The sequence below is a fragment of the Phocoena sinus genome, chromosome 9, assembly GCF_008692025.1.
Source record: "Phocoena sinus isolate mPhoSin1 chromosome 9, mPhoSin1.pri, whole genome shotgun sequence".
Taxonomy (NCBI): Eukaryota; Metazoa; Chordata; class Mammalia; order Artiodactyla; family Phocoenidae; genus Phocoena; species Phocoena sinus.
In genome coordinates this window covers 35,561,611-35,587,069 of record NC_045771.1, presented here as the reverse complement: position 1 = coordinate 35,587,069, position 25,459 = coordinate 35,561,611, and the positions used below count along the sequence as shown (strand labels likewise).

The 25,459-nt window shown below is 34.2% G+C and overlaps 1 protein-coding gene across 1 annotated transcript in view; it reads left to right on the top strand.

The window, feature by feature from the left end:
• The first annotated feature begins 24,288 nt into the window (after positions 1-24,288).
• FOXP2 (forkhead box P2) overlaps positions 24,289-25,459 on the top strand; it is a 371,655-nt gene continuing 370,484 nt past the window's right edge. The window contains exon 1 of the mRNA XM_032642873.1: positions 24,289-24,379. The gene's annotated coding sequence lies outside the window, so the exon portion shown is untranslated. The remainder of the gene's footprint in view (positions 24,380-25,459) is intronic.

Below are 25,459 nucleotides of genomic sequence, written 5' to 3'. Positions count from 1 at the left end.
GCTGGGCGTTGTGCCAGTCCTTTCTATATTTATCTATACCACACTGTAGTGATTCTTTGATTTCCTCAGGGGTTAGGTGGGCCAGGTATGTGCTGGCTGGGGCTAGGACTAAGGGTTTAGTCTCAAGGTGTTCATCATGACCCAGTGAAACATTCAAAACTAGAAGGAGATAGCCCAACACACTGATGATAAAAGCATTTGAGAAAACAAAAACGAAGGTGAGGTATAAGGGAAAGGAGAGGGATAGTAAAGCGGGACAGAGCTCCAAATCAGGGACAGGACAGAAACCAGATTAAAGCAGGTGTAGGTTTGAAATAAGCGACCAGGATGATTAGCCTGAACATCTTTGTGTGTCCAGTAGGTCACCTTCATGCTCTGGCTTGTGCCTAGAGTGGGAGTGGGAGAGTATTTTTTTTTTAATGTAAGGAGGAGGTTGTTGTTAAGATTGGGACCTTTTTTGCATTATGTTTTTGAACCAGTTGTTGGCTTTCAGAAAAGCTGTAGGACTTTATATGTTTATCTTACTACCTACTGATCTTATATTTGTTCTAAGTTTTTGTCAGTGTATTCTCTTCAGATTTACAAATAAAAATTATATTGTATAAAAGTAATAGTAGTATTTCCTTTCCCTTTCCAGGTTGTGTTGCTAAGGACCTACAGAAAATAATGTTCTGTTTTATTATTTATTCCTTCTTTTCTTTGAAATTTCTCTGTGTGTGTGTGAAAGAGAAGTTCTGAGGAAAGATTAAGCTCTTTTGATATGTTTGGACAACCATAAGAAGGCCAAGGTAACTGTTTAGTGAGCCAGGAGGAGTCCATGAAACAGATGAAGTGTGACCTTCTAGACCAGGATAAAGAGCCTTTTGTGTTTGTTTTTGCAGGAGGTGGTGAGAGAGGATAATTGACAAATTTCAGTATTTAGGTTTATTTCCATATAATAAATTAGGCCATATGCCATCCTTTCTTAGTCTCTAGAACATTTTCTATATAGCAATGGTATTTTCTGTTTCTAGAAAGTTTCATGCATAACATTTTCATTTCCATTATGTTCTAACTCACCTGATTTCCTTTTCGAAATAAACTTTTTGTTTTAAGTTGACTGAAAAATAGAGAAATTGTACAGTTTCTGTATACCCCCTAACCCCCCCACACACTCAATTTCCCCTGTTATTATTGTATGATATTAGTATGGTATATTTGTCACAATTCATGAACTAATATTGATATATTATTATTAGCTAAAGTTTATATTTTATACATATTTCCTTAGTTTTTGCCTAATGTCATTTTTCTGGATACCACATCCAGAATAACACACTAAATTTAGTTATTATGTTTCCTTAGGCTCCTGATGGCTGAACCATTCTGCTTTCCTTTTACGCCCCCAAATTATTTAGGAAAATAAAATTTTCAACTGGTTGAGCAGTTTTCTTTTTTTTTTTTTTCCTGTGGTATATATATATTTGGCCCATGCAATATAGTTTTTGAAATTTGTTGAAAATTTCTCAGTGTCCTATGATATGGTCAATATTATAAAAGTATGAATGCTAGTCAGTGTAGTATATTCCATAAGGGACAGGACTTTTGTTACAGATTATATATATGTGCATACACATAAATTCAATTTTGTTATACCTTTTTCTATTATTTCTATTTATCAAATATTTTTATTCATGCTAATACATTTGATTTTATTCATGCTAATACAGCTGATAAACAGGCACGTTACAATCTTCCTAAAACCTTGTGTTCCTGTCATTTTTTCTTTGCATTTCTGACAGTTTTCCATATACATACATTCTATTTTATTCATTTTATAAAGGTTCATGATCATTATTTTTTCATTACGGAATGTACCTTTTATTTACCCTCTTGGTCTAGTTTGTTTCCTTGCCTTTATTTCTCCTCTGACATTAACATTGCCTTCCTGTTTTCTTTCACTCTGCAAAGTGAATTCCACAGTGCCTTGAACATCATTTAGGCTCAGATATTTGGAGAGTGAGTGAATGAATATATGGATACTGTGTTCATACCTCTTTATAAAAAGAATGAGAAAAATAGAAGGTGAGTGCAGGAAATACATGGGCAATCTTCCATGGAAGAGCTGGCAATTTCAGCATGTGTGAAATATGTTGATGTTTTCTTCCCGTCCTCTAAAACTTTTAGAGTTGAAGAAGCTGTGAATATCCATAAACCCAGCCAAACATACCCAATAGCCAATGTTACGTAAAAGAAATAGAGGGACGATAATGGTTAACCATAGCTCATTTTTTGACACTTAAAAATATGACTGTTGTCTCCCGATGGTTCATTTACTTGACATTTTAGTAGTTTCCTCACTGCTTTTTCAAACTAATTCATCTTACAAATAAAAATGCATATTATTTATAATACTGAATCTGCCACATGAGTTTTGTAACTGAAAGATTTTCTGTTTCATCTTTATAAAAAGACCTACAAATATATAGGTGAATAATATTTATACACTTAAAAGTTTTATTAGTGTATGAGATTTATTCTATTAAGAAGGATGCAGGAAGGGCTTCCCTGTTGCCACAGTGGTTGAGAGTCCGCCTGCTGATGCAGGGGACACGGGTTCATGCCCCGGTCTGGGAAAGGCCACAACAGTGAGAGGTCCACATACCACAAAAAAAAAAAAAAAAAAAAAAAAAAGGATGCAGGAAAAAAGCGTTTAACATTCTAAACTTTTTTTTTTTTTTCTCACTGTAGAAGTATTTCATTTTCATATTCGGAAACACGTTGGGACAAAACTGCGCTAAAGGGTTATTGTAGAAGAACTGTAAGAATGAGTCAGGAACACATATATGAGCTATTCACAGACAGAATATAAAAGTGATTGCCCTCTGGCGTTAAAAAAGGTGTAAAGATGGTTTGGAGATTCATTGAACATATCTACCAGGTACAGTGACATGATGGATTTGAAATAATAGACAGTGGAAGGCAAAGTTGCTTCCACTGACTACAAAGTATATCCTTCAAGTTAAACAAGCTTTTTGTTTTTCCCAGTCAAGCTACATTACCGCTTTAAGTGAGACTTGTCTTCAAAGCATCTTTTAATCAACTTATTTAACAAAATTTTATTGACTCTTTATACTAGGGGTAAAGTAGTGAACAAAAAAAGATCTTATCCTTAGCAATCTTAAATCTTGGGCTTATTCCATTTAGTAATGTACTTCTCCATTTTTTAAAGCACACCTAGATTCTTCTTCAGGTGTCATCTTTAAACCATTAAAAAAAGTCAAGGAGGGCTTCCCTGGTGGCGCAGTGGTTGAGAGTCCGCCTGCCGATGCAGGGGACGTGGGTTCGTGCCCCGGTCCGGGAGGATCCCACATGCCGCAGAGCAGCTGGGCCCGTGAGCCATGGCCGCTGAGCCTGCGCGTCCGGAGCCTGTGCTCCACAACGGGAGAGGCCACAACAGTGAGAGGCCCGCGTACCGCAAAAACAAAAAAAAAATCAAGGAAACATAAAGAGAAACACAATTTATTAATTTATTGTCCAGATACTTTACAGGGCTTTATATATGTTATTTATACTTTACTACAACTTAAGGAATTTGGGGGCTTATGAGTTAGTGGGTCCATTTTATTTTATTCTATTTTAAAGTATTTTTAAAAATTTAATTAAATTAATTTATTTATTTTTGACTGCATTGGATCTTCATTGCTGCACACAGGCTTCCTCTAGTTGCAGCAGGCAGGGGCTACTCTTCATTGTGGTATGCAGGCTTCTCATTACAGTGGCTTTTCGTTGCAGAGCACAGGCTCTAGACGCATGGGCTTCAGTAGTTGTGGCATGCTGGCTCAGTAGTTGTGGCTCGCAGGCTTTACAGCGCACGGTTAGTAGTTGTGGCGCATGGGCTTAGTTGCTCTGTGGCATGTGGGATCTTCCCGGACCAGGGCTCGAGCCCATGTCCCCTGCACTGGCAGGCAGATTCTTAACCACTGTGCCACCAGGGTAGCCCCAGCTGGTCCATTTTATGTTTAAAGAAACTAATGTTCAAAGAAGTCCTAACTCGTTCATTTAATATATTTAAGAAATATTTATTGAGCCCTTATAACTAGACATAGTTCTAAGTACCAGGGATTCAGGTCACACAGCTAATAAGCATCAAGGCCAGGGCTCAAATTCTTGTCTTACTCCTAAAACTTGTGCTTTTTGCAAGATTCCTTTTAGAACCCTTGTTGAATGAATTGTCTTCATAATTAGGTAACTTTGTAAAGGTAGACGGAGGTACCAGATACTTGAGAGGTAAGGTGCAGTAGATATGTTAATTACGCTTTCAGTAAGTTATCCATACTTTATTTTTTAAAATTATGGTGTACTGTATCATATCGTGTAGAACTGTCTTTTCAGAACTCTACTTGAGTATTTCACACATGGCTTTTTCCATGTGTTGTTGAAAGGCACATTTGGAGTCGTGTAATTTTTGTGTAAAGTTGTCTTCAAGGTATCATTTTTTTTTATTGATCACTGTGTTTTATAAAATAATCTCATGATAAATTCCTTTCAGAATTCTAAAGCTACAGCTTTGCTCAAGCAGGATTTGAGATATCGTTTTCTTCCATATATTCTATGTAATATGATTTTGTTCTTAGTATACTTATTTTATCTCTGATTATATTTCAGAAACTTGCAAATCTATATTTAGAATCCAGAACTTTTTAAAAAGCTCTCCATCAGAGTATCTCATTATCTACCAACATATCTCTTATACCTTAATATCTCACAGACATGTAAAATTCAACCTGGTAAAAGTGGTAATCCATCATCTTTTATCCCAGATCTTCTTCTCTTCTGATGCTTGTCTTGGGAATGGCAACATCTGCCCAAGTCAGACATATGCGTGCTAAGCTGTCTTTGTTTTTCTTTTATTTCCACATGCCCAGTTAGTGACAAAGTCTTATTTATTCTATTTCTTTAAAACTTCTTGTATCACCTCCCTCTCCTCTCCATCCCTTTTGCTACTGCCTGAGTGAGTCACAATTCTGTTCAGCAGTATTCTTCTCACTGGCACCTTGCCTCCTCCTTGACAAACCTTTCCTGAGTCCCAGAATGAATGGTGGTCTCATGCCCACTGAGCATGATTCTAACATGGTACCCATTGCAATTGATGTTTTACTTGTTTTCCATGTTTTCAGTTCACTCCTAGGCTAGAAGCTCTTTGAGAATAGAGGGATATCTTGGCTTTCCAATCATTGTATAGTGCCTAGCATGTAGGAGATATAATAATAGTTGGAAGGAGTGAAAGAATGAAGAGTCTATCTTAAAACTTTTGGAAGTACCTGGGATAAAAATAAATTAAAACTGAAAGAAAAGTCAATGCATCATCATTCAGATTATAGTTTCTTTGTGCCTGGAAAATTTGTTGCCATTTAATTCAGAACATGTGAGTTTCTGCTTACTATTAGTTACAAGTGGGTTTTAAAAATAAATATCAACAAAAATATAAGGATAAAAGAAGGAAAATATTGAATCAGCTTATTTTTCAAGTCTATCCTTGTCCCCAGTAAAGACTACAGCTATGTGGATTTGACTTTATACGCTTATGAAAATTAGCAGTAGCTAAAACTTAATGTAACACTTATTTTGTGCCAGGCAATGTTCTCATGTTATATGTATTAACTGTTTTTATCCTCACAACAGCTAAACAGGGCTGATATTATTATTACTTATTATTAACATTTCCAATTTACAGTGAGTAAACTGAGCCACAGAGGGGCTAAATGTTTTTTCCAAAGTCCAACAGCTGAAACAGGATGGACTCAAACTTTATCCAGTTCATCACTCAAAAATATTTATTGTGTTCCAGGCACTCTTCTTGCCACTGGGGATACAGCAGTGAACAAGACAAAGTCCCTGCTAAATATGTGACTTATGTATTTGTGTAGGATGTCAGATAGTAACATGGGGTCGGGGCGAAAGGAGTGCCTGGGTTGGAGAAGAGTGGTATTTACCATTTTATATGGAGTAACCAAAGATCTTCTAATAGAGTCACATTTGAGCAGAGTCATGAGGGAAGTGAGCATAAAAAGCATGCTCCTACCTAAGGGGATCTGTTCTTGCTACTCTACCTCCCTGGAATATTTTTTCCCAAGATACGCTGATATCTTGGGAAAAAATATTCCAGGGAGGTAGAGTAGCAAGAACAGATCCCCTTAGGTAGGAACATGCTTTTTATTCTTAAAGAACAACAAGGAGGCCCACATGGCTAGAGCCCAGTGCATAAGAGAAACAAGAGTGGTAGGAAATGAAGGCAGAGAAAGAGAAGAGCCAAACCCTATGAGAATTTCTAGACAATTGCAAGTGCTTTGGTTTTTAACCCCTTAAAACGAAAGCTGTTGTTTAAATTGGAGAAGAGGGGTTTTGAAACATGATTTAACTTTTGCGTTAATACCATCACATCAGCTGCTGTGTTGAGAGTAGTCAATAGGGGCAAGAGAGAAAAAAAAAAGACCATTTGGGAAGCGAACATAATAATCCAGATTAGATATAATGGTGGCTTGGACCTAGATGGTAGTAGTAGAGGTAGTGGTGGATGGTAATTCAAGAGCTTGCATTTTCAAGGTAGAAACAATAGAATTTGCTGGAGTCTTATGTGTCTTAGTCACCTTATTGGTGGATTGGTGGATATTTTATGATCAATTACGTCCTTATACAAAGCAGGAACAGAAGGCCAGGGATTGAGCAATTATGCCAATTATCTGTTGACAAAGGAATACAGTATTATAGAACCATTTCTTCAAGAGTGAGCATAGGGAAACAGCAGTTGCATAGGCTGGTATTGGAGTTCTATAATGGCCCAAATATACCAGAACTGTATGAGGCAATGAAAGAAACGATCTCAAGATAGCAAAAAAGACAGTGTCAATGTGCACATTCCAAAATTAAGAAAAGAAACTGTCAGTACTTTTACTTATCATAACTATTCAGTTCAAAATATTACAAACCTTATGGCAGTGCTTATGACAATATTGTTTGACTTTTAAGTGGAGTTTGACATTGTCTTTTTCTCAGGTTGAATGTGAAGAAGTTTTCTGTCTTAAAAACATCAGAAACATTGAGTCGTAGACTAGCTGAAGAACACCTAGAGAGTTTCACTTATATGAATATAAACTGTATTGTTTTATAGTGCTTAGACTGTGATGAGGTCTGTGGTTCCATAGTAGGCAGAGAAAGCCTGGGTAAGCTGTTAATAGTTTAGTATCTTATTTCCTATGGGAATGTGGCTTCCATTTGAAGGGGAGAATATTATAGTCTTATTTAGTATAAAATTCATATATTGTAGAGGAGTATATTAGAGGTCCCAGTTGGGTTTCTCCTGAATTTATTGTTTTACAAAGTCAAATACAGATGCGTCTTTCACAAAAGGGAATAAGCCTGTTCTAAAGTAATACCTGTGATTCTTGGATCAACTTCTTACATTTTGATGACCATTTCACCCGACGAGCAGTAGAAGTAGAATAACTGGAAGAATACAAATGAGCGTGAAAAGTTATTGATGAACAGCAACAGAGTTCAAAACTCAACAGCTGTTTAACAAGTATTTTAGGCAAGCTCATTCACAAAAAGAATAATTATCCCAAGATATATTAAAGCTGTTTACACCAAAACAGGCCATTTAAAAAATTCTGGTTTGGGTCAATCATATTCAGTGACCTAACATTTTAAAACAGATTTGGTTTCTGAGGTTAAGAAAAACTCTCTAGAGGAATTCTTCATAATATCACCTTAATATAAAGTGATTTTTTGACTAGAAATGAAGGATATAGCCAGAACGTAATAGTAACCAGAGAAAGATGTTTGAGTCTCAGAGGTACCTACTAAATTCTTAATTCAGCCTTCATTTAGAGGATATGAACAGCTTTTGTGCTGTATGGTTTCTCAGTCATAAAACAAGTTTTCACCAGGAAAACCAAGTTAAATTTGTATATGTTGGGAGAATAGGATTACTAGGGAAGAAAAGGATAGGATCATTAAGGCAGGAGCAGTTTGATGATAGCTAGAAACCTGACATTGAGAAAAAGGACGACGCTTAAAATGCTGAATTGTAAAATGATGGCCTTGTTATTGCTGGATTTTCCAAACAATAATCTTGAGTCAGCAGATTCTGAATTATCATTTATAAAAAGTCTGAACATAATCCATCTTAGAAAGAGTTCCATTTAAGGTAAGTTACAAAAAAATGGCCACAGATTCCTCCCATCCTTGAATGGATGTCTTTTTACCACGTGACCTGAAAACTTCTCCCATGAAAAGTCTATTTCTCCGCTCTTTTGAATCAGGGATGGTCTTGTGGAATATAAAAAGGTTCTAAAGCTGTTTGCCTACGTTTGTAAGTGACAGATCCTAGTTAGTTAATGGAGGCAAGTTACCTTTACTTTTTGTTGTTGTTGTTACCTTTACCTTTGAAGCAAACTTCATAAAATCATCTAAGAACTTGTAATCATATAAAATATCCTTTGACAGCTCCGTTAAAAACAAAATACTGTGCTAAACAGACCATTTCACTGACCTAAATTTTCTAGCTTAGTATTATTATATATTTTTAGAATGTTGAAACAAATATTTGCTTTATTTTTAATAGCTTAAGAACAAAAATCACTATGAACAGCTAAGGATTTTTTATTTTTAGTTTTCAAACTTTTAATTACATACCCCAAAACCTTCAGATTTTAGTTTTATTCCTCCTAATTTAAAATGAGGTCGTATATCTTTTAAAGAAAGAACAAGATTTGTACTTGTGAATATCTTAGTGGTTAGAGCTGCACAGGTTAGTTTGTGTAATGGCATTTATAAAAGACATTCCCAGGCAATTAGCTGAACACACGAAGAAAGAAATTAAAGAGTGGGTGGAAGAAGAGCTGCATATTTTTGACAATAAAACAATAGGAGATGGTTTTCAGCTTGGTAGGAGAAACAAGAAGGTGAATGTCTGTGTAAGATTACTGTCTGTCTTTCTTTTTAAATAGTAGGAGATGGTGTATAATCTATGTGAATCCGTTAGAGAGCAATGAAGTTTCCTTTTGTTTGATCTGCAATTGTTGTATGCTATTAGATAAATTTTGATGCACTTTCAATAAAAGAACTATTAATTAATGTTATAAGTCTCTTTGAGCTCATCAGATGAAAGGTGTTACATAAGTGTAAAGTAGTAGTATTATGGTGGTTTCCATGGCAATAATAACTTTCCCACCTGATTGGAACTCACAAAGTAAGGTGGGTGAGTTAAAATTGCTATGATAACTTTTAACACTTTCTAATTTAAAACGTTTCAAGTTGGTACTTTACTATTACATAGATATTTTATTTCCATTAAATATAAATTATATTTGTTCACATAGCCTTCCACTCTAGTTACTCTCGTGTATTTCATAGTATTCTGATTATCCAAAGTAAATACAATTTATCTTCAAATTACCACTCTAGTTACTCTCTAGTTACTCTAGTTACTCTACTCTAGTTACTCTCTAGTTACTTCCACTCTAGTTACTCTCGTGTATTTCTACTCTAGTTACTCTCGTGTATTTCATAGTATTCTGATTATCCAAAGTAAATACAATTTATCTTCAAATTACCAGGATATTATCACTTTCAAAAGATTATTCTTTTTCCTCATTTTCTGTCCTTGGGGTCAGAAAGTCCTGGGGTTCAATCTTGTCTCCACTACAGAGTGATCTGAAACAGGTTATTTGTCTCTCTTAATCTGTTTTGTCATTTGTAAAATGGAAATAAAACCTACCTCAAAAGATCATTGTGAGGACTGAATGCAATCATTGTGAAGTGTTTATTTAGTACACTGTCTGATGCCTAGTAAATACACAGTAACAAGCTACTATATAATGCATTATTTCCCACCCTTCTAATAAATGCATCTAGGGCATCTCTATGTCCAATAGAACTTACTGTTATGATGGAAGTGTTCAATATTACATTATTCAGTGTGGTTGCTACTAGCCGCACATGGTCATTGAACATTTGAACTCTGGTTAATGCCATTAAATAACTGAATTTTAAATTTTATTTTAATAAATTTAAATAATCACATGTGGGTACAGACTACCTATATTGGATAATGTGGATCTAGTATAAACCTTTATTTGTTGTCCCCCTGAGAAACTATCTTATTAGCATTCCAGTTGGAATCCTGGGGTTTCATTCTCTGTCGTTTTCTCTTCCCTGTTTTTTTTAATGTAATATTTGAAGACTGAGTCATAAAGTAATTGCAGATTTCCTACCTACTATTTTAGAAGTAATTGAACAATATAAGTGGTTTTCAAATCGATCAATTCTTGATCTCTATTAAATTTACGTAGGGAGTCTGTAAAATAGAAAGAAAAATTTGACTTTTTAAAAAGAGAGCAAAAGTTGTAACTAAATTAGGAAATCATTAGTTTCATTCCTTTTATCAAAATATTCATTAATATTGACATTTATTATGTGTGCTTTTTTATAAATTCAACTTTTTTTTTTTTTTTTTTTTTCTGTACGTGGGCCTCTCACTGTTGTGGCCTCTCCCGTTGTGGAGCACAGGCTCCGACGCGCAGGCTCAGCGGCCATGGCTCACGAGCCTAGCCGCTCCGCGGCATGTGGGATCTTCCTGGACTGGGGCACGAACCTGTGTCCCCTGCATCGGCAGGCAGACTCTCAACCACTGCGCCACCAGGGAAGCCCAAATTCAACTTATTTAAACTGAAAAAACAGTTTACCCATTTTTCCCACCTTCCACCCCTGCCTTTTGCAACCACCAATCTGTTATCTGTGCCTGAGTTTGGATTTTTGTTTGTTTGCTTGTTTTTAAGATTCGCATAGAAGAGAGATCATATAATATTTGTCCTTCTATGTCTGCCTTATTTCACTAAGCATAATACCCTCAAAGTCTATCCATGTTTTCACAAATGGCAAGATTTCATTTTTTATGGCTGAGTAATATTCCATAGTGTCTATATACCACAATTTCTTTATCCATTCATTCATCTGTGGACACTTAGGTTGTTTCCATATCTTGGCTATTGTATATATTGCTGCAGTGGATATGGAGTGCATATATCTTTTCGAACTAGTGTTTTCATTTTCTTCGATAAATACCTAGAATTGGAATTGCTGGATAATATGGTTCTATTTTTAATTTTTTGAGGAACCTCCATACTCTTTTCCACAGTGGTTGAACCAATTTACATTCTCATTAACGGTGCATAAGAGTTCCCTTTTCTCCATATCGTTGCCAACACTTGTGTGAGGTGATATCACATTGTGGTTTTGATTTGCATTTCCCTGATGATTAATGATGCTGAACATTTTTTCATGTACCTGTTGGCCATCTGTATGTGTTCTTTGGAAAAAAATGTCTATTCAGATCTTCTGACCATTTTTGATATCAAAATTTTTTTTTTGCTTTTGAGTTACATGAGTTCTTTGTATATTTTGGATATTAGCTCCTTATCAGATATATGATTTGCAGTTATTTTCTCCCATTTGGTATGTTTCCTTTTCATTTTGTTGTTGGTTTCCTTTGCTATGCAGGAACTTTTCAGTTTGATGTGGTTCCACTTTTTTTTTTTTTTTTTTTTGCCTTTGTTGCTTTTGCTTTTGGTGTCAGATTGAAAAAATAAAGACCAAGAACTATGTCAAGGAGCTTACGGCTTACATTTTCTTCTAGGAGTTTTATGGTTTCAGGTCTTATATTCAAGCATTTAATCCATTCTGAGTTAATTTTTATGTATCGTAGAAGATGTTGGTTTAGTTTCATTCTTTTGCATGTGGCTGTTCAATATTTCCAACACCATTCATTGAAGAGGCTGCCCTTTCCTCATTGTATATTCTTGGCTCCTTTGTCATAAATTAGTTGGCCATATATGTATGGGTTTATTTCTAGGCTCTCTATTTACTTCCAGTGACCTATGTGTCTATTTTTATGCCAATACCATACTGTTTTAATTACTGTAGCTTTGTAATATAGTTTGAAATCAGGGCGCATGATGTCTCCAGCTTTGTTCTTCTTTCTGAAGGTTGCTTTGGCTATTCAAGGTCTTTTGTGGTTCCATACAAATATTGGATTGTTTGTTATATTTATGTGAAAAATGCCTTTGTAATTTTGATAAGGATTACACTGAATCTGTATATTGCTTTGGGCAGTATGGCTGTCTAAAACTATACCATCTACATTATCTCTTGATGTTTTTGGTAACTTCTGTGGCTCCTTTTAGATGCTTTTGTTTTCTTCTTTTCTTCCAGCACTGTCCCCATGTACTAATTACTTGCCCCAGGTAAATTATTTTATAGGTTTCTAACTAGACTCTAGATTGCCTTCCCATACCTCTGCACCCATTTCTGTCTTTCTGAATGAATCCTTATAAAGTCAGCTCACCACCAAGTGATTGCTTTGTATAAAAATCTTTAATATTTTTCTGTTTTAAAATCTCTAGCTTGGCCTTCAGTAAAATCAGGCATATTCTGGCTCTCTGTATTTATTCTTCTGCCATCTTCTCCATTCTGAAACCGAGAAATTCTTAAAGTATGGGCTAGGGAATCTAAGACCTTTTATGGTGACTGTTAAATCAAAATTATTTTCATGCTAATATTAAGATCTCATTTGTCTTTTTCACTCTTTTCATTCTTTCTGTCTTGTGAATATGCAATAGAGTTTTCTAGAGGCTAAATGACAATCGACGTCATTGTTCTGATAAGGAATGGAATATGTACTTGTCTATTCTTGTGATTTAAAAGTCCCTCAGTTTAATAGCTAATGAAGTACTCATAGAAAGAGATCATCCGTTTAAGCAGAAGCTTTTTTTTGTGAGGGAAGAGGATTCTTGTTAATTTTTAAAAGTATAAAGGTGAACTGAGAGAAAAAAGTTTTAAGAACTTCCATTGTAACCTAATGTGACTATTCCAGTGTTATTTTTTTCACAAATATGCTCATATTTTCCTACCTTACCCTGTTTAAATATCATCTATCTTTAATGTTTAGTGAGATGCTAAGTACTTCATCAGCCTTTCCTGATCTTCACCTTCACCCAAAACAGTACATAATCATTCTTGTTTATGAACTCTACCTGTAGTACTTCACAGATTTACTCCTACATGAAGTTCTACAAAATTTAATAATAAATTAAAATTTTAGTTACATATACCTAACATAAAATTTACCATTTTAACCATTTAAAAATATATGGTTCAGTGGCATGAAGTACCTTTTCACTTTTGTGCAAACATCACCAGAAGTTTCTTCAACTTGTGAAACTGAAACTCTGTACCCATTAAATAATAACTCCTTACTTCCCCCTCTCCAAGCCCCTGGCAACCACCATTTCACTTTCTGTCTCTGTGAATTTTACTTCTCTAGATATATCATATAAGTGGAATCATGCAATATTTTTCCTTTTGTGACTGGCATATTTTACATAGCACTGATGTCTTCAAGGTTCATCTATTTTGTAACATCTGTCAGAATTTATTTCCTTTTTTAAGGCTGAATAATATTCCATTGTATACATATATCACATTTTGTTTATTCACTCATCTACTTATGAACACGAATATGTAAACTGGGATTTTACTTTTCAAGTATGGAATTCATTATAATCAAATCAACAAAGCATTATATATATAGGCTACCTGGTAGGACATGGAGTTAAGGCCATTATGTGATTATAGGTATTTGTGTAAAAGGGAATCTGCTCACATGTAGGGTAATATTAGAACATATTTATTTGGCCAGAACCTAGGCAAATAAAAATTCAGGTTAAAAATTCAGATTGAGTGCAAACATACTCAGATTTTGAAAACTACCACTCAAGTTTCTATGCAAGCTATGCATTAGACTTTGTTTGTCAACAAAAATACAACATCTGTTAGAATATAGATATAGTGTTTTAAGAAACAGCATAGTGGGTGCAAACAGCCAGTTCTTTTTTGCTGGGGAAGTGATCCTAGAACTATTGCTTCTTTCTTACAGTTGTTGCTTCTTTAATGTGTTCTGTTAGTGCCACTACTCACTCTGATGATGGGTAATGTCTACACCCCTCACAGGCTAAAATGAAGAAAATCAATTTCAGACTCACAAAGTATCCACAGAAGGCACAGCTTCTATGTCAGTAGGTCACTCATTTTCAGTACTGTGATACTGTAGCCCTATTATTGCTGTTAAAGAGAAAACTGGAAAAATCATTTGTAGGACTACTCAGGACTATGTGTATGTGTGTCTGTGAGGGGATTACTTTCCAGTGTTTGTTTCTTGATATCCCCTGCTATAGATTAGTAGTAGGGCCAAATTATGGGAGGCATAAAAATAAATTAGGGGAAGTAAAATTTTGCTTGTGTTGAGTATGTATTATATTGAATGTGTATTATAAAGGAATTATGATCAACAATTGAGGACAAAATAATTCTCCCTTTATTTTGGAGCAATCAGACCAATGATTAAATACTATATAAAGATAACACTAGCTTATTGTGTTTATCTGTACCTTTTGTATTTAGATATAATTGACATATAACTGTTTATCTGAACCTTAAATACCAGTGGATATTCTAGGTAAATAAACAAATAATTCATATACTTTATGTACAAGTTGCTGAGCTTGATATGGTTTAGAGCTTAAGGTATGCCCGGGGTATACAAGCAGACCAGTATATAGTTGTAAGTTGTTTAGAGGGTCATGCTGTTGATATTTTGAATAGGGATAAAAAGAGAGAAAATAATTATTTGAGACAAAATTAACTGTAAAAAGGAAAGTGTTTTACATTTGTAATGAAAATTAAAGATGCCGGATGAGAAAGTAGAAGTGGCAGTTAAAGATCTCCTTTTCCTTATTTATTAGTACATATTATTCTTGAGTTAAACAGTTTATATTTGATGTGCAAATTACATGATTCTATTGGGTTTGTTTCAGAATTTATTTTAATACCATTAAATTGTGATTCTACTAATATGAATCTCTTAAATGAGTTAATGCAGCTCTTTTTAATGTATTTTTAAAAGCCTTTTGGTCCTTCTGTTGTTCATGACTGTCAATAAAACAGGCATTTCAGAATTATATTTCCCCCCACCAGCATTAGGGATACATTTAAGGTTGTCCATCAGAGATTACTTCATTTTATAATCTAGAGCCATATGTTTTTAAGGTAATGATCATTCATTCATTCATTCAATTTCAGACAAATATTTAGAGCTTACTTATGGCAGATACTTTTATTTACAAATAAAAAACTCAAGAAAACAAAAAATTGTGATCAGTCTTAATGGAAGGAAAGATAATTCTGTAAAGTTGAATTTTCTGGGTTGTATTTGAAGAGTCAGCCAGAAACTCCACTTATTTTTAAAATACTGTAGTTGACTATCTCAGTAAACTTTCAAGTTACTATTTATTTTTCCAGAAAGTAAACCATATTTATTTGTATCCTACCAAGTATACGTTTTCATTTTTATAATGCAGAAATAGCTAGCTTGTCTAGAATGCTTCATATTTCTATAACTGGCTCAATGATAAATTAATTTTCTCATTCTATGATATAACATGACCCACACAAATAATAACTGTAGCAGTTCTCTAACCATGTATAAGGTATGTCTCTTTAAATACATTCTCTGAGATTTTGTAGATAAATAGGCCAAATGAGAAAGCTATTTATGTTTTCAAAAACACATTGTATCCAGATATCTCAATAAATCTTTGTTAATCCAATAATTCTATGGAAGTTTTGGAAATAAAAATAAATAGTGGAGTTGCTAAAATTAACATTTGAAACGATGGATACAGCCACGTTAAGAAAGTATAAAGAGTTTAAATAGTTTCTCCCCTTTCATATAGGTACCTAAGTGCTTAGAAATTAGAACACACTGACAAATAATTCACTTCATCAGGAAAGTTCTTTGTAAGGAAGACTGATATTGGTTAATAAGAATCTAGCATGGTTGAATAATTGATTGAGAAACATTTTCAATAGCTAAGTGAGTATACTTGCAAATATTTTTGTCTTGTCTTTGGTATACTTCTGTGGATCTTCAAATGGTACCCCTGAAATGGTTTTGTAAAATGTTAGGCTTGATATGCTGTGAAGAGTACTTCAAGATAATTCAGAAAACTGTATGAGAATGGGATTTTGGATTTCCTGCTGAATCTTCAGGGATATATGTTTAACTGTTGTGAATTCCTTGTGAGCTTCTTGTCAGTTTGGTTTGGTATCTGGGAAGCTCCAAGCGCAGTGCTTACACATCATAAATCCTCAATAAATGTTGGCCTACAGATATGTTTTTGTGGCTAAAAACCATTAGAAAAGAACCCACCAGATTATACTTGGAATCCAGTTCCCTACAGATTCTCATCTAAATAAAAATACACAGAAAAGGGTACAGCGCTGTCAAATTGGTGCTCTCCTCTGTCAATTTTCAAGCTGTGTTTACATGAATATTTGAAAAAACAGTGTTTTGTAAAGTTTCTGGCAATATATTCATATAATCACAATCTCTTTTTCAATTCTAAAACTAATGATGCTTTTGTGATTTTTAGCTCACATAAATTTTATCACTTGTTGACCCTGATAATTTGCTTTATTTCACACTGTATGGTGGTAAAATATCCACCAATTTTTGATTAAAAAAATAGAAAGAAGAATTGGCGTAATAGATAGTTTTATCTATGAAATGGACTATTTCTTAGTGATTTGAATGCATTGGGGGCCTTTATATGAATCTCATCTTAGAGTTATAAGCATTCACCCAGGGCATAGAATAAAATAAACTCCCAGAATCAAATGATGATTAAGAATTATTGTCAGCAATACATAAACAACATAAGAGTTAGCTATCAGATAAACGATGACTGTTCTTTTAGTGAAAGAAAAAAAGAAAGAGAAGGTAATGTTTTTATTAAAGCTGCCAGCCTGAAATTTGAACAACCTATACTGAATTAGATACAAGATTATGTAAGAAAATTCAATCAAAGCATTTTGTTTCATAACTTACATAGCTGTGTTGTTTTACTTTAATAAATGTATGGCATAGCTTCTGTAAACAGATGAAATAAGTACACCTGTGAAGTAAGCAGAATTGAAGAGAGATTCAGTACTGTAAAATGGGCATACCTCTTCACCTGATCTAGCTTCTTTGAACCTACATTCTGACTTTATTTTCTTTACTGACAATAAATTAACTTCAGAATCCATTGCTTGACCCAGTGCATTCCAGTGGAAGTGATTTTCTTAATCATTGCTCTCAACATGTACACACTGCTGTATTTAAAAGGATAACCAACAAGGACCTACTGTATAGCACAGGGAATTCAGCTCAATGTTATGGGGCAGCCTGGATGGGAGGGGAGCCTGGGGGAGAATGGATGCATGTATACGTATGGCTGAGTCGCTTTGCAGTGTATTTGAAACTATCACAACATTGTTAATCGGCTATACTCCAATATAAAATAAAAAGTTAAAAAAAAACATTGCTCAATTCAAGTTGCATTTCATTCAAGAGCTTATATTTTCTGAAAAAAATTTTTTTTTAAATTTTGGGTTCTGGGTAGATTAGGTTAGATGATAGAAGTAGCTCAGTGTTGGTGGAACTTCCGCTGAATATTCAATTTGAGAAAACAGAAGTATTGAATAAAAAGCTGTGGATAGGCAGGAAGTAAGAGGTTCGTAAATTTAAGTAGCTTTAATATTAATTTAGCATTTATGAAACAAATACTGTATCCTGGGTGACAATATGCTGGTGTTATCCTTGAAAAATTTTTATGACAAACGTCAATATGCAGAGGATTCTCCTTATTGATAAATGCATTGTATTGTGGTAGAAGCCAAGAGAACTGGTATAAGATTAGGACTATGAATTTGTCAAGGAAGGGATTTGGGGATGGAATCATTTGACAAGTGGTTGAGAAAACATGAAATTTCCAAGTCATCCAGGGTTATCAGACTCCTTATATAGTTGTGGCTATGGATCCCTCAAAGGACTGAGAAATCCTACAACTCCCAATACGTTAAATCTTTCTTACATCCTTTTAAAGACATTCCCTAAGGTTGGAGTTCTGGTTCTCTAGACTGCCTGCATCATGCTTCTTTTGGTTTGAAAGAGATGGACCAAGCATCTCCAGCATCAAGAAAGCAGTTGCAGAGTCATTTTCATCCACGTTAAGGTTGTCCACTTACTTCTCCAAGCCCTGTTTACAGACTTGAGCATTATGTTATTTTTGTTGAAAATGAGACCTTCTTGTCACTGAAAATAGGAGAGGAAAATTAAAAAATTATAGATCCAGGGATTTGCTCTGAAGGTCATAAATGTTGATCAGCTATTAAACTTGGTATCGATATTAATAAAAACAATTATTGGTCAACATCAAAAGGAATGAGCATACTTACTTTCTTATACAAGTAAAACGGAAAGGAGGGAATTACCATAATAGGAAGGGATGAGCGAGAGAATAAAAGGAAACAGAGAAAGAAAGCACTTTTGTCTCATGCATTTTTTTAAGGCTTAGGCATCCTACTACAATGAAGGACGTGAAAGGAAATCTGATCTATGTGTTCTTTGTAATATGAGTGTTTAAACCTGCTTTACTAATTCTACTAGTAGCACTCTCGAATTTTTCTTTGCCATTTTCCTCTAATTTAGTCTTATACTCTCAGTCAAAAACAACAATAAAAACTAAAGTGGTTTTTGAAGAAATTCTCTTTTATTAACTTAGTGCTGTGTTTTTTGAGCTCCCACTGAGCACATGCCTCTGTAGAACTAATTAAAGTCACCTCTAGCCTGTGTTTGAACTCAGGAGCTTGTTTTCAACCTATTACCTATGGTTGTAAAAGTTTTTGAATCTAGGGTCAGAATTCATACTTTACTTTTATTGCCTGAAGTGCTTGTTTCCCTTCTCCAATTTTTAATATTTTACTCTATTAGTTATGGTGTCAAGAGTGCTGTGTGGCTTTTCTTTCTTCCACAACCTGTTAGAAATAGTAAACAGTATTTATGTTATTTTGGAATTTATTATTCAGTTTGATTTATAGAAGCATATATTTGAATATTTATGGTTTATATGACTTTAATAGTTCTCATTCAAATAACTGACAATTATTATTATAAAATAGCTCCACTAAGGTTGAAAGTTTTTTTTATGAAAGTTACGTGTTGTGTAAAAAGTGAGTTATGCTCACTTGATGAGCATTTTTTCTAACTTTAAATGTCATCAAAATTATTTACTTCCAGTAATTTTTGTATAAAACATAGAGAAAAATTTCAATATACTCAAAAGTCTCCAGCTTTTAGAATATAAGAATTATTCTTTTTGTTACTTCATGAGAAATTCAGAAGGACCTTTAGTTCCAATTCAGACAGAGGTGTCACCTTCTACTCCTGCCACATAATTATTTTCACAAGACGAATTGCTGTTATAGTTGGTATCACCCCATGCTTACTTTTGCTTACACGGTATCACATTTTAACTTAGGATCTGTCTTTGGCTTCGGGGAATATCATTCATTCAGAAGCGTATTTATTGCATGTTTAACCAGTCGTTCAGCAGTCAGTAGCGAGAATATCTTTTATCTCTGTGTCTCCAGCAGATAGCAAACCTGGTACTTAGGAGGTGTTCAGTAACTGCAATGATTGAAGAGGAAGAAAGTCTTTTATGCAATTAACCATTGTTGTTCAGCAGATATAAAATTTTGGTTATGCAGGATAAATAGGTTTTAGAGAGCTGCAGTACAGCATTATGCCTACAGATAACTGTATATTGTGCACTTAGAAATTTATTGAGCCAAGATCTCATGTTAAATGTTCTTACTACGATGAAGAATAGAAACAAATGAAATTTGATTTTAAAGTGTTTTTACGTATTTGTGTAAATATGGTCATGTATTTTTACACAGTTCCACCCGGCGGCTCTGACTTTTGCTCTGAGTGAAGTCTAAGAGAGCAGAATCCTTTATGTAACTGACCTAGCATTACTTCTACCTTTAAATTAATTAATGCTAATTGTAGTAAGCGCTCTATATTTCTGTGGGCAGTTTCACAGCGTTTAACCTTTGTGGAACCAGCTTTAAAAAATTTTAGTTATGTCCTTTCTTGATATTTGCAACATCTGTACAAAATGATAATGATATGATGTTCCTCTCATGTAAATGCCTGATGCAAAAAGAAAAAATGCCGGTTGCAAAACACCTTCCAAACCCTTCATAGATTTTTGTAGGAATGGAATAACTCTTCATATAGAATATGGACTCCCTTCTGAATAATTTTAAAAAACCTTTCCCTATTCCTCCAAAGCCTATGATTGTTTCTTTTATGCTATTAGCGTATATCCACATTGCCCAACAACTGGAATTAAACCTATGAGTTTGTTGCTCTGCTGGGGTTTGGTTGTTTATTTTCTCTTCCCTGAAACGTTGGTTATACTATCAGCCTTTGTAACCAATGGTCAATTATTACATTCTCAGATGTGGTTATAGTTAACTAGTTTGTTTTGAGATAAGAAAATAATTTTTAGGTTTCACCATTCTCTGAGAAAACCTATGCTGAATTTTCAAAATTATAACCACATCTGTGTGAAAACAGTATCTAAAATGTTAGTGTAATTTTTACTTTTGAATGTCAGTTACACATTAAGACCTATATAACAAATGCATTTTGTTTATTTACTTCAGATTTTGAGTATATTTTTCCAAATCATGATGTTCACTAGACAGAGGATTTTGTATTATGCTATTTTGCAGTAGAATTCAAAAGACACTTTTTTTTACACTTAAGGTTTGCACAGTGTATTTTTTTCTCTTGTTTAGAAAACAATTGAATGATAGTATTTCTTTTAGGACATATCTTCATTTTTATTAATTAAAAGACAGGAGAGTAGAAACAAAGAGTTCCAAGTAACACATTAGAAAACTAAATCTCTTTCTTGAGTATCCAGGAGCTCCTAGGAAAATATAAATACAGCAAAATTAAACCACCTAGTAATTGTTCACTTCATCTAATACAGTTCCTTAAAAGAAGACAGTTCAAACTCTCTGGGAATGTTTGAGTGATGCTGTCCTCTCCTACCACAGCAAACCTTAAATAAATTTGCAGTCCAGTTTAAAAGGCTAGAAGAAATTAGAAAAGGGAGTGTTTGTAATTGTGAACTTTTATCCAGGACACCTTTGAGTGTCTTAGCTTAAATTGGATGCTGCCCCTGTGTGTATATACATACACACACACATACACACATCATATTTCTCAACACACTGAAGTCATCATCCTTTACATATTCCTCATTGTACTGCACACTACATGAGAGCAGGGTTGTGGCTTTATCTCAGAGCCCGGACAGTGCCTGGCATATAGTCAGCAACCAATACACGCATGTGAATGTGTAAATGTAAGAGAGTCCTAATTTGCCTCTCTAGCTCTGCTTTTGCCTTTTCCAATTTCTTCGTTTTCTTTACTGGCTTAAGTTTTTTTTTCTTCTTCTTTGTTTTTTTTAATTAAGCTTTTTCCCCCTTATCCAGTTAAGTGATCATTTGGTATATAATTAAGTGGTCATTATGATCACTGTGATCAATATTCTATGACATGTTTTGTTTTTTCCTTGAGGTTTAAGTTACTAAAATAATATATGCTTATTAAAATAAAATCTGTATGCCGCAATGATGATATGTTCTTTGTTTATTTTTAAAATTAGCTTCTTGCTTTTTCTTTTGTATTTAAAATTGACTTTGGTCAAAGAAATACATGCACAGAGTTAAAAAAATCAAATAAAACAGAAGGCTTATTATAATGAAAAATAGCAGACCTCTGCCTTGTACCTTCCCACTGCCCAGTCCAGCTATACAGAAGCAACACGTTTCTGGTGTTTACATCTGTAGTTTTAAATGATATTCTTATTGCCATTTCTTGATTTATCAGTTTTCAACATTAATTTTGATTAATGAAAATGGAGAAACTAGTGGGAGAGAAAGGCATGTCAATAAAAAAGTGAAATTAAAACTAAGCTGATATATGCTATACTAGAGCTCAGCACAGGGTGTTTTGGGTCCATAAAAAACAGGTTGACATTTTAGGTTTTCCAGATTGCTTTTAAGAGTAGCTGTATTGTTTATGCTTCCATCAGCAGTAAACAAGAGAGTGCTCGTCTTTCTGCATTCTTGCCAACACTGGGTAGAATCCAGCATTCAAATTTATGCTATTCTGATGACAAGTGGTGTCTCATTGGTTTTTAATTTGCATCTTCTTGATAACAAGTGATTTTGAGCATTTTAAACTATGCTTGAGAGCTATTCTGTCTTCCCCTTCTAAGAAAGTATACCGTTTTAAGTATTGTGCTTATTTTTCTATTAGCTTCCTCTGAGTATTTATTCTAATATTGTTTCCTTGTTTGTGTTAGGTCTTCTCTCAGTTTATCTGTGAAATTTACCTATGGTATTATTCACTGAAAAATTCTCATCTTGACTTAGCCAAATCCATCAATTTTATGCCTCATTATTTATGCTTTTTGGGTCTTGTTTCAGAATTGCTTTTTACTTCTAATTCTCAGAAAGACTCGCCTAAATATTTTCTATTAGCTTTGAAAAGATAACTTTCACATTTAAAACTCTAATCTAGGTGGAATCCAAATTTGTATATGGTGTGAAATAAGGAGCTAAGTTTACTTTTTGCCATATTCTGAGACTATTTTTCTTTTTCCATACAATAAGTCAATAGCAACCTTTTCTTTTACTTTTGATATCATCCTTATCATACATAAAGTTAGCATTGATATGTGGATTTATTTCTGAACTCTATATCTCAGTGTCTGTCCCCCACCTTGTAGTGTATCCTAACGTTTGGTAGAGTGGGTTCCTTCTCTTTGCCCTTCATTTTTTAATTTAACTTTGATAATGATAGACCTTTTATAGCATATACTTTAAAATGTGTTTTTAGGTTTTCTTTAAAAATCTAGAACTTATAGATTGATTTAGGAAAAATTGGTATCCATGAATACAGGAAGGGGGAAAATAAGCCAATATGGAGTTAGGAAATAATTTAGACTGCTATATTTTAATAAGAAATCTTTTGGTGGCATATAGCAGACAAGAAGTAATTATGGAAGAAAGATTAACACAAGGAAAGTCAAGGGTGGAGCCTGCTCCTATGCAAAATTTTGTCATTGAGAGAAATATAGAGAACAGAAGCAATAGAGGAAGAATGCTAGAATGTTAACAACAAGAGTTTGAATTACCTACATTTCTGTGACTTTGAGTTACCTAATACTTAAGATTAACTAAAACAGTGATTTCAAGTTATGCTTTGCAGTATAACTAAAGCTTCGTGGAATACCTCCACGGCAACTGGGGAGAGAATAGTGGTGGAACTGAGTATTTGGGGTCCTGATTCAACCAGAATGTTTCATTTCTATCTGTTTAATTAATTGACCTCTCACTAAGATTGCATTGGAAGAAAGGATTTTTAGCCAAAAGTGTTTGGACATGATTTAAATAAAATTACTGAAATGCCTAAATGTACAACAGATATGGCATATGATGTCATTCATCATTTTCAATGCCTGTGGCAGACATTGCTAATTGAACACAGTACTCTTTCCTGTAGTAGACTTAGATTTAGTCTCCCTACAGCTTTTCGTGTGGTCCCTACCAGTCAGTCAGAGATGTTTTATGAGTCGAAGTCCATTTACTATCTATACACTAAGTCCTATCATTTTGTTGGACCTTCAGAACATTTATTTTAGCCTAAGAAATGTATGAGCTAAATCATTCAGATTAAAGAAGTAAGAGACTAGAAAAGAGAGTGGTTAAATAGGAAATGGGTATGGAAAATATAAATTCAAATAAGTATTAGTGTAATAACCCTTACATTGTGATTATAAGGAGAAAATGCTTACTACCAATTGGTTAATTGTGGAAAGGCCTACAAAGCTCATTAAGTATGTGCTGAAGAGGCAGTTGAAATCAGCCATGTTTTCAGTTGGGAACCTTGAGGCATAAGTGATTTTATTCTATAAGTTGCAAAATTTAATCATCAAAAGTTTAAACTTGGCAAATCAACGTAAGAGTCGGAAGTAAAATCTGCATTTCTTAGAAATGCATCTAGTGCTGCTTCTGCGGTCTTTGCCTTGTACCAAACAATGGATTTAAAGTTCTCTAAATTAAAATGTAGAAAAGTAATTTTATGCCCGTTTGAAGATTCACAAAGCAATGAATGCATTATGCTTGAATGTGTTTTATGTTCTATGAAGTCATGGAACTAATTGGGACATAAATGCAAACTTAATTTTCAAAGCAGTGACAATTATTTGTCTCTGTTAACAGGGCTACTCTAATGTGATGCTGGGATTGAATTTACCTAGGGCTCCATATCAAGGTTGACTCGAAAGTCTTGTGGAAGATCTGGAAGAAATAGGTAAGTGATCTTTCGGTGATAAGTCTCTTTTGTTCGTTGTGCTTATTTTTGTTTTTCTGATACTTATTTTGTCCTTTAATTTTTGGGTTAAATATCTTTGCCCAAAGGTTAAAAAAATTATCAGTGAACCGTAGAGACATATCAAGGATGGCAATAGGAGTTTTTACCACTGTCTCTTCTCTTGGGTTTTTCGTTTCACGCCTTGCTGTGCTCCTTCTTCCTTTTAAAACTGGTCTCACTTTGGTTTTTGAAAATTAACACAAATTTACGTGGAATGTGAATCTGGTTTTGAAATACTCAAAGGAAATGACTAGACAAGAAAAGTGTTTGGAGTATTTTCTGTTACCATTCTGCTGGCCTTTTATACTGATGTTTTCAATATTATTTTATTAAGGCCCAGGTGATACTGAGGTTTTTGGGAGGATCTAGAAATGTCAGCAACTAAAGAGTAGAATACTAGTCATGAATTTTTCTTGAAAGTTTGATTTTTTTAAATAAACTTTTTGAGACCTAGCAAGTCAGCTGTTTAGAAAGCATTTGTTTACTTTTTAATGTTATACTTCTTTGAATCTAATGGTAGTTTTCCTTGGTATTTGCAATGTCAATTTAGATAACTTTAAACCCATTGTTTGGTACAAAATAAGGACCACAAAGACAGCATGAATTGCATTTCCAAGAAATGCAGACTTTATCTCCCACTCTTACTCTATAATGTTTCTGTGAAATTAGTTTTTCAGTGTCATTCTTGACTATGGTATCAATCAAGCAGTGTGTTATAGGTGGCCAAATCTGTAATAATATACTTATAAAAAGAAAACTGAAAGAAATTCTAGATGAGTTTACATCATTTTTCTCTCCAGTCTTTACCCCCAAAGAGAGGGGAACCCTGGTGCCCTGACTTCTTCAGATTTCTTTGTTTTTCTTGCCCATTCCACCCCAGAATTCTTTCTTTAATCAAGGGGTTCACCATAAGCATAGGACAGGTCTCAGGATCCTCTCACTGTGATGACTGCATTGCTCTAACCTTTTCTAAAACTTTCTCTAGATAGAGACTCCATATCTTCCCTGAGAGATTTTTGT